General features: G+C 41.1%; 1 long non-coding RNA gene across 1 annotated transcript; it reads left to right on the top strand.

Annotated features, from left to right (window-relative positions):
* The first annotated feature begins 3,420 nt into the window (after positions 1-3,420).
* On the top strand, positions 3,421-8,034 carry LOC145507941 (uncharacterized). Its single transcript, XR_014055249.1, has 3 exons — positions 3,421-3,558; positions 3,737-3,908; positions 5,907-8,034. It is a non-coding gene; the product is annotated as an uncharacterized LOC145507941 (long non-coding RNA).
* Positions 8,035-10,217: the final 2,183 nt, after the last annotated feature.

The following is a 10,217-nucleotide window of genomic DNA, read 5'->3' as shown; positions in this document are numbered from 1 at the left end:
ATCAATTCTTCGGCACTCAGCTTTCTTGATAGTCCAACTCTCACATCCATATATAACTACTGCAAAAACCATAGCTTTAACTAGACGGACCTTTGTTGGCAAAGTAATGTCTCTGCTTTTTATTACGCTGTCTAGGTTCATCATAACTTTCCTTCCAAGGAAATTTCATGTCTGCAGTCACCATCTGCAGTGATTTTGGAGCAAAACTAAAGAAAAATCTTACTTTCAAAATCCATAATGATAGTTGCTTCAGTCAGTTCGTGGTGTAGTAACACAATACCCTGATGAGGTGGCTTAAACAACAATTATTTGTTTCTCATAGGTCTAAAGGTTGACAGTTCAAGATCAAGATGCAGAAAGGTCAGGTTTGGGTGAATGCCTTCTTACTGGTTTACATTTTGCCACCTTCTCATTTATCTTCACATGGCAGAAAGAGTGAAATAGCTTTATTCCTCTTTTTATAAAGACGATAATGTCATGAGGACTCCACCTTCATGACCTAATTACCTCCCAAAGGCCCCATCTCCTGAGACCATCACAAAGATGCAGTCCATAACAATAATTGCTCATGATATTTATCATCAGCTGAATTAGTTAGAATGTGCAAGGTACTATGCATTTAACAGAGTGATATTCTCTAAGTTGGTCCTATTTCATTGTTTTTACATAATTTATCCTGTTTAATTATTATAAATATTCACCAACTTTTATAAACAGTTGTTGAATCAACTATAGGAAAATTTTCAAAAAATCCAATATGTTGCTTGGTCAAAGACATACAAATCTACTTGGCAAATTGGAGATATGTTAAAACTCAGTTAATTCTTCACCATTGAAATCAATAATAGGACATTATAAATTTAATCACAAGTTCATTTAATGTTCTTTAACTAACATTTATTGAATGTGCCTCTCTTTTCTTAGCAGACATCTATAAGTTCATTATCTGATGAATAGACATATCATAAATCAAATCTGTTCAAATGATTGAATCATTGATATACCATCATTATCACTTCCAAAATGTTTTGAGCTTTTTGAAATATAAATTACCATACATGCTTTACAAAATACTCCATTTCATCTTATGAATGTATCAGGGTATTTTGACTGTATGTTATTTCTGGGGGAAAATTTATATTAATTATCCTAAAAATTAATTAATCCATTTTGACATACATCTTTAGAAATACTCAAAATTGTTTAATAGGGAAGTTTGTCTTGAAACACCTGTAGTTATTTTCCTAATTAGTAAAAATCTTAAAGGAATATTTAGCACTTAATAAGAATGTTAGTCATAATATCCTTTCCCCTTTTCCTTCTCACAGCCAAAATAACAAGTATATTTAAATTACTGACATTTTTGAAAATAAAATAAATGTCTTCATGATATAAGTAAAAGTAACTGTAATAAAAAAAAAAGTGATGGGGACTTTCCTTGTGGTCCAGTGGTTAAGAATCTGTCTGCCAAGGCAGGGGACACAGATTTGAGCAGGGGACACAGATTTGATCTCTGGTCCAGGAAGATCCAACATGCCACTCAGCAACTAAGACTGTGGACCACAACTCCTGACCCAGGGCTCCGGAGCCTGCAAGCTGCAACTACTGAGCCTGTGCGCCTAGAGCCTGTGTTCTACAGCAAGAGAGTAGCCCCAGCACACAACTAGAGAGAAGCCATGCACAGCAATGAAGACCCAGCACAGACAAAAATAAATTTTAAAAATTAAAAAAAAAAATTTAAAAGACTGATAAATTGAAAATATACTTGCAACACATTACAAAAACATTAATTTTTGTGAGGAGAAGAATTTATAGGGCTCTAAATAAAGAATACAAGTGAACATTAGACATGAAAAACTTAGCTTTATTTATAAAAAGAGTAAGTCTTACACTTGGTTTTATCTAGGAAAGTCTGGTGATTCAGGAATAGTAGAAATGGGTGGAGAGTGTAACAGGGGGGGGGCAGGCACACAGTCAAAATTACGAGACCCTTAGCCCAGGGCTAGAGGTTATGCTCTGCCATGGGGCAACCTATCAGCAGTCCTCTCAAGAGAGTGCGGTGAGAATCGGACAGAGGCCTTCTCCATGTGCTATCCAGGCCCTCAGGCCTCAGGGCAGGGGTGTGAGACAGGGGCCCAGGACAGTTTGAGGACTGTGTCCCACAGAGCTCCAGAGCCATCACCATGGGTGCCCATTGGCCAGGTCTAGGCCTCAAAGTAACCTTGAACTCCCCCATGCCTACCTCCATGACCTGTAGGCAGTAGCAGTCCACTTGGGTGGTGGTTCCCAGAGCCCTTGGCAGCTGGAAGGTATGACACTGGCTATTAAGGTAAGAGCTTCATCAGCTTCTGTCTCTCCTTTCACATTTCCACACTTGGTACAGCATTGATCAGTTGTCCACCCCCAGGAGGTGGCAGGAGGTTAAGGATGAAGTGCAAGGATCTTACATATCATTACTTCAGGCTTGCCTCTGTGGTTGGGACCTCTCTCAAAGAGGGTAATTGTTGTGAGCTGGGGATTAACCCAATTGATATTTGCTACAAGTGATTCTCTCCAGGTTAAATGAACAGCCTGAGGCGCCAGGCTGGGTCCTGGGAGCCAGGCTCCCTCAGTGATAAAGGTTGGGTGGGGTCTGGGGACCTGACTCTGAGGCTGCTGCCAGCTGAGACCTGCCCCCTCAACCAGGGCCAGGCACTGGCAGAGGACCCAAATTGGGTGCTGGATGGATGCCCTCTGGGCAGGATAACCGGCCATCCCAAGACCCCTTCTCTTGGCCTGGGCCTGGACCTCAGAGGTAGAGAGTGGTGCCTTGAGATTTGACCCTTTCTTGTCAGAACTGAGAGTAGCATTTATTTTGAAGAAGGTTTATGGGAACATCGTGACCTGACCATGACCTGACTTCAAGAACAAAGGCCCTGACCCCCGAAGTAACCAGACCACTTCGTCAGCTTTCCTAGAAACGGGCTTTGATGAAAGCTTTTGGAAAGCTCAGGTTTGTTGTTTGTCTTTTCTTCTTGTGTGGCCCTGAAATAAGGCCTTCTCTGCTCTAGACTCCTGATATTTTGGTATTGTTTGGCCTCACCGTGTGTTAGGAACGCAAACCTGTGATCAGTACCAAGATGATATTCTAATCAAGAATAGGATCTCTTTTTATTCTCGGTGGGTTAGCATTGTCCCTCCTCACCCTGAAATGTTCACTATGATCTATATTTGGGGGGAAGGCCATTTTCTGTCATATAAATTATTTTCTTAATCAGAGAGGAATGTGTGAGCCTGAGATGCAATTTTTGAAATAAAATGCTTACTCTGAAAAGCCAAACTTGTCCACAAAAGCACAATTTCTGGACGGTAGCAGTTGGACTCATCCTGTGCAGAGTCCAGTTCACTCTGAAAGTTCTGTGATGTATCTTCACCATGGTAATGTGATAATACACATTCTGCTTTTTATACCAACTGCCGCTTTGTGAGTTGAGAGGTTCACATACAGTGTCAAGTGAGAAGGTCTCATCTTCAACCTTAAGAGTTTGAAAATGGGCAACTTGAATTATTGTTCTGGAGGTAGATTCCTACTGATCCTCTGAAGGGTGTTCCTTCAAATGGGCTAGTTAACTTTTACTAATGTACTTTCCTCATCTTTTTTTTTTCTTTTCCATTACTCTAATTTATATACAGGGTTATAAATGTATTTTATAGTTTTGTTTTATTCCTTAAATTATATTTTTGATTCTTCTGTCAGCTGGCTGCCATAAATATCTTCCTAAATTTAGAAAAATGTACAATTTCCCAGTGTCAGTTTTGTACACACTCTACCAGAGAACAGATGGAAAGAACTGAAGCAGGAGAACCATGATGTCTCCAACAAAATGGACATTACAGGAAAAGGGAATTACAGCTCAACTCTTCTAAAGGTAGCTGCCCAAATCTACAAGTATTAGCAGTGTAAATCCAGAGACTTTTAAAAAGGAAAGAAACTGGGATTTACTGGTGGGATTTCCATGGGTTGATGTGGACAAGATCACTGTTTGGCTGTTGCCAGGGAGTTTAGTGAGACAGGATAGTGCTGTCAGGTTAGTAGGATGAACATTTGGTCACTGAGGGAAGGGGGGTCTGCCTGTTAATCCTCAAGGAGAATCTTGGGCTATGATCTCCAAGTTGTGAGTATGGAAATGATTTTCCAAAAGACTATGGGGCTCTGTAGTCTTCCACTAGAGTCTAGAGCATGATGAGGAGTTGATAGAATCAGAATTTTAGTGAGAAAAGACGAATTCCTGCCCATTCTTAGCTAGTGTTTTGTCCAGGCTGTTCAAATCAGTGCTCAGATCAGCTGTGAGACTTTGAGCATCACAGATTTAATTAAGTCACCAAAGCCCAGCATAGATGTCCACCTGCCCAGTTAATTCACATTAACTGCTCAACCAGACTTGGTCAGTTGAAGGGAAGCTAATTCTTGGTAGAGCCATCATGTGGCCTTTGGTTTAGATGGTTCTGAGCTCTGAGCCAACTGAGCAGCCAAACAGACCACTGGTCACTCAGCAAGGTGACCTGGGCACTGGGAAGGCTGTTTGTGAGATGGTTGAACATGTGAAGAGGCTGGGAAGGATGGACAGAGTTGGAACCCTGTGATCTTTCTGGGGGGCTTTGCTCAGATGGAACTTGTATTTTGGATCAGGAATTGAAGAGACAAACGGTAGGAGGATTTGAGTTCTTTTTTAGGCTTAGGCATCTTCTCCAGGGCATCAGCTCCCATCCAGAAAACCAGAAAGAAGGAGAATTTGAGTGGTGGGGAGAAGCTCCTGGTTCAGGGGTTCAGCACAGGTCTCAGGGGTGCAGGCATCTTTGTCCTCAGGGAGCAAACTACAATCCTGTCCCAGATTGATCATTCATCATTGTGTGACTCTTGGAAAGTCACTTGATCTCTCTAAATTTCAACACCCTCCACTGTAACATATGGGTTACAGTCCCCATTTTGTCTCCCCTTCCTCCCCAGTAGGGTTGGGTGTCAGAGGAGGTGATAATAGATACTCTCCATGAGCTGTAAAACCTTGTTTCTGTGAAAAAGCTGAAGAGTAAGCTTCCATCCCCACTTATTGGAGGCATCCAAATGCCCTCTCTGCTTTCAATCACTACGAAAGTTCCACTTTATTCTTTATTCCATCATTCAAAACTGATCACTTCCAGAACATTTATGAAGCACCAGTGCTTTACTTTCCTATTTATTTATTTATTTATCTATCTCTCTATTTATTTGGCTGCATCGGGTCTTAGCCGTGGCACATGGGATCTTCGTTGCCTCATGCAGATCTTTCATTGCAGGGCTCTGACTCTCTAGTTGTGGTGCTTGGGCTCAGTAGTTGCAGCATGTAGGCTTAGTTGCTCCAAGGCATGTGGGATCTTAGTTCCCTGACCAGAAATCAAACCCCTATCCCCTGCATTGCAAGCAGATTCTTAATCTCTGGACTACCAGGGAAGTTCCTCCTTTATTTTTCTAATACTTTACCTGTATTTAATCATTCTTGGCCTCATAATACTAAAAATAGGCCATACTAACATTTCTCCAACTTACGATAGGGGACTGAGGCAAAGGGGGATCCATATGTCTTTCCCAAATACGTACTTTTCCTAAACGGGATTTGAATGGAGTCCATCAGGCATGGTCACTATGCTCTGCTGAGCTTCTAGGTCTCAGTTAAATAGAGCTATTTGCCTGCACAATCAGTCTGTTGGGTATTTTCAGTGCATATCAAACTGCAGATCTTCCTAAGTCCACCTTGGATTCAGGAGGCCCTGATAGGCATCTGGTGAGGAAGGGGACCAGAGGATTGAATTGTGGATCAGGTATTACTGGGTTCCCTGATCTTCTGCCAGCAAGATGTCAACAGCTCTCTCCATTGTAATGCATTTCCCAGGATACTGTGCTTGGAAGGCGAGAAGAAGAAACATTAAGAACATCAACCACCAACTGGGTCAAGAGGGCTGGTAGCTGCCACACAATAGAGTGCACCCTATAACTGACCCAGTTGAAGGTACTGTGGAAATTTTCTCAGTAAGTTCATTCAAGAATAATTATTGCAGTATGTTCAGCGCCTCATATTTAAGAAAAAACTGTGAAATATTAAGCAATGCTCTTCTTTTATTTCACGTGTTCAAATTGAAACTTACTACATCAGTTGGTACTGTTTTAACTATGGAAGGAAAGATGCATTTTAAACTCAACATTTGATTCATGTTTAAGAGTGAAGATGGTCTCTAGCTATGATTTAGGCATTAACTAATTTTTTAACATTAGCTGTGATATGTTCTTCTCTGAAACCATGTTTCAAGATTTCTTTCAATTATTAGACTTTATTTAGAACAGGATTACATTGACATAAAAGGTGTACAGACAATTCCTATATCCTATCACTCCAGTTTCATCTAACATATGTTACTAATAGATAACATATGTGTGATACATTTATTACAATTAGTGAGATAATAAATTTTTAGTAATTGAAAGTCCATAGTTCACCTGAGATTCAGACTTTGTGTTGTTACATTCAATGATATTTTAAATATGCACAATATTATTTATCATCAAGATACCATACAGAAATCTGTACACTAATGTTCATAGTATATTCTTAGAAGTCAAAAGATAGAAACAACCCAAAGGCTATCACGTGAAGAAAATGAAATATGATATATACACAGAATAGAATACTATTCAGGCATAAAAATGAGTTAAGGATTGAAATATGCACAAAATGAATGGATCAAATAATACAAAAATATGCTGTGGTTAGTGAAATAAGTCAGACACGGAAAGATAATATTGTATGATTCCACTGGTTTTAGGTACATAAAAGGCAAACCTGTTTGAGGCAAACTCATGGAAACTGAAAGTAGAAATTACCAAAGTAGAAGTAGAAATTACCAAAGCCAGGAGGCAAGAGGGAAGGTGGATTATGACTTAATGGATACGGAGGTTATATTGGATCTGATGAAAAAGATTTAGATGTAGATGGTGTTGATAGGTACACACCATTGTGAAAGTTAATGCTACAGAACTTTTTAATTCTTAAAAATTATGAAAAGAATAAATATAATGCATATTTGATCATAACACTCTGTCGCTAAATTGTGGCTTAGTCTTTGTGAGCCCATGGACTGCAGCATACCAGGCTTTGCTGTCCTTCACTATCTCCCAGAATTTACTCAAATTCATGTCAACTGAGTTGATGGTGTCATCCAACCATCTCATCTTCTGTGGTCCCCCGCTTCTCCTCCTGCCCTCAATCTTTCCCAGAATCAGGGTCTTTTCCAATTAGTCTGCTCTTCATATTAGGTTGCCAAAGTATTGGAACTTCAGCATCAGTCCTTCCAATGAATATTCAGGGTTGATTTCCTCTAGGATTAACTGGTTTGATCTCCTTGCTGTCCAAGGGATCTCAAGAGTCTTAGGCACCACAGTAAGAAGTATCAATTCTTTGGCACTTAGCCTTCTTTAGGGTCCAAGTCTCACATCCAGACATTACCACCAAAACATAGTGTGATTTTTAGTGTTTCCCTTTGTCAGACTGACAATTACAAGTTAATCAGGTTCCCCTTAGCTAGAAAGCTAAAGATATCTCATTTCTGAAACATAGATCTCCTTTGCCTTCCTCCACCCACCAGGAAGGTTGTCCTACATATCTCAACCCACACTTGTTAACCACCCACATCCATACACTCCACCCATGTGTCCACATTAACAAGATCTTCCCGATCAGCATCACAGATGTCCTGACAATTCCTCTATGTTGTCCTAGAGCTCCCTGAGGGCCAACTGGAGGAGCTATCCAATTCAAAGTCATAGGAACATATTCTGCCCACCTTCATGATAAGTGTCTCTTATTTATCTGAGACAGAAGTGTTCATTCATGTTTTATTTTTCAGCTGAATTCAGATAAAGGTTCATAATATTCAAGACAGCTGATATATACAGTTTTTAATTGGATGGGTGAATGTTGAATCTTTCTGAGCAGATAACTTTTTCAAAAATTAAAAAAATTACAACATCAATTAGAAACTGGAGTTGGAGGACATTCCTCAGCAGAAAATTTTCTTTCTTGAAATAAAAGTTTGTAATTGCTGGTCAAAATGGTCTTGAGAGATCTTCCAGGAAAAGCTCCAGCCTTTCCCACAGGTGTCCTCTCTGTTTTCTTTTGGGGCCATGGATTCAACAACAGTTTCACATTTGGTTCTCTGAGAAGGAAAAAGAGAACAAAAACATGTATGCACAGTACCCAAGATGCTGACACCCTCACATTGTTTTCTTCTCTAATCTCAGGTGCATGGAAGAGCCAATGAAAACTGTTCCCATGCAGGGATCATCTCTCTGCTGAGGAGCAGTCTAGTTGATGAAGGTGGAGCTCTCTTTCTGGCTTTGGCTGGAGAGGTGTCCTGACTTAGGGTCCCTACGAGGGGTGAGGGCTGGGAGTGCTGAGCAAGAGACTGATCTCCTGGGCAGGAGCAATGTCTGTGTGCTATGGTTCCTGGAAACAACTACATCATTTCGATGCTGTGGGTTTGTCTGAATCAAGATTGGGGGCACGTGTGTGAGCCCATGTGGTATGATTCTAAAGCTCTGTGTGTGTGTGTTTGCTCAGCAGATATTTCCCTCTTACACAGCACAAGTCAACTAACTTTCTAAACACTTCTCATCACCACTGGACACTGGCTATCCATTACTTGATTCTTCCCTCAACTCAGCCGTTCCCCAGGTTTGGTTAATATTCATTTTCCTCAGGTGGAGATGGTGCTGAGACAAATGACCCAAGCTCTTGACCTCCTAAGTGGGAAAGCCAGACTGAGAACCTAGGGATGGTCCCAGTGTGGCTGCTCCGGACCCCTGACCTGCCCTGATCACTCAGCCATGAGAAACTCGGTCTTGGGGCAAGGGTTGGGGGTCCCTGCATTTATGTCCATGTCTGGGGGTACTAGCAGCTCCAGAAGTCCAGATCCTGCTCATCATCACAAGGTAGCCTCAGTGGTCACAGAACCCAGGGCGACTCTAGGTGGATTAACAGTCAACTTTGGCACAGTTACTAGTGTGAAAGGCACCTCAGGACTCACGTCCTTCTAGCCAACTCACACATTCTCTCACTTCATATTCTCCCAGTCAAGGGAATTGTCTGTATCTGGAAAGAACACCCTCAACTACTCATAACTTAATTCTGCTGAAAGAGAAATGAACCAATATTTCTATCTCAGACCAGGAAATAAAAGCTTGCCTTAGAGACACATGGAGTCTCTTCCATCCTATCACAAGGTGAGTTTACTGGCACATCCTCAGTGAAAGCTAAAGGGACACAGAGTAGCTGTCAGAACACTGGTGAGGCTGCTCAGGAATCACTTGGGGGAGTTTTCTTGATGGGGACATGGGATGGAGTATATGCATGAGAGAGTTGTGTGGCCTAATGTAGACAATGTAGGTCATATCTGTTGGTGATAGTGTCATTCCTTAAACAAGGACAAAAGCAGATAAGGATCAAGGAGATATTTCATTGTATTGAGTGACATGACCATAAGCCTTATATTGATTAAACTCTGCAGCACACTCTCAAGGAAATGTGTCAAATATATCTCACAGTGGAACTTGACAGATGGCCTAGTGACCATGACTCTTGTAAATCTCCTGCACAGCTGGGTCAGACAGTCCGTGTTCACTTCATGGTTCCTCTCCATAATGAACTGTCCCACTAAATGTATGACTTCTGTGAGAGTGGATGGCCACTGACTCAGTGGACATGCACACCTTGCTTGGAAAATGAAGACTGGGAAAAAATGCTACATGATTGATAATGGCTATTTTGAAAAGGTAGGATTGAATTCAGTCCTCTAACAGAGTTTGCTTTTAATCAAGAACAAAGTCTCATAGAAAGACTTAGTAAGTACAATAGCTGCAACTGTGGGTCCTGGGGAGGCAGCGATTGGGGAGAAATCCAGAAGACAGGGGTGATTCAGCAGAAGCTCAAAACAGGTAGGAGGGTCATGTATCTCTGTCATGGAAAGCTAGCAGACATTTTAGTGTTTCGTTTTTCCCCGTCGGTTATGTTCCCATTAGTGAAAATGCTGAGCTGTTTTTAATTTCTTTCTTGTTCCTCTCCCTTGCTTTCTCTCCTTCATCCAGCAAAGAGGATGATTCAATGGCAGCTCAGTCCATAGCTACTAACATCTCTCATGCATATACTCCACCC

Source organism: Giraffa tippelskirchi, chromosome 5 (genome assembly GCF_054371585.1).
Source record: "Giraffa tippelskirchi isolate mGirTip1 chromosome 5, T2T-mGirTip1v1.2.pri, whole genome shotgun sequence".
In the NCBI taxonomy this organism is placed as follows: Eukaryota; Metazoa; Chordata; class Mammalia; order Artiodactyla; family Giraffidae; genus Giraffa; species Giraffa tippelskirchi.
Note: the sequence above shows the minus strand (reverse complement) of the source record. Positions and strands in the feature narration are given on the sequence as shown.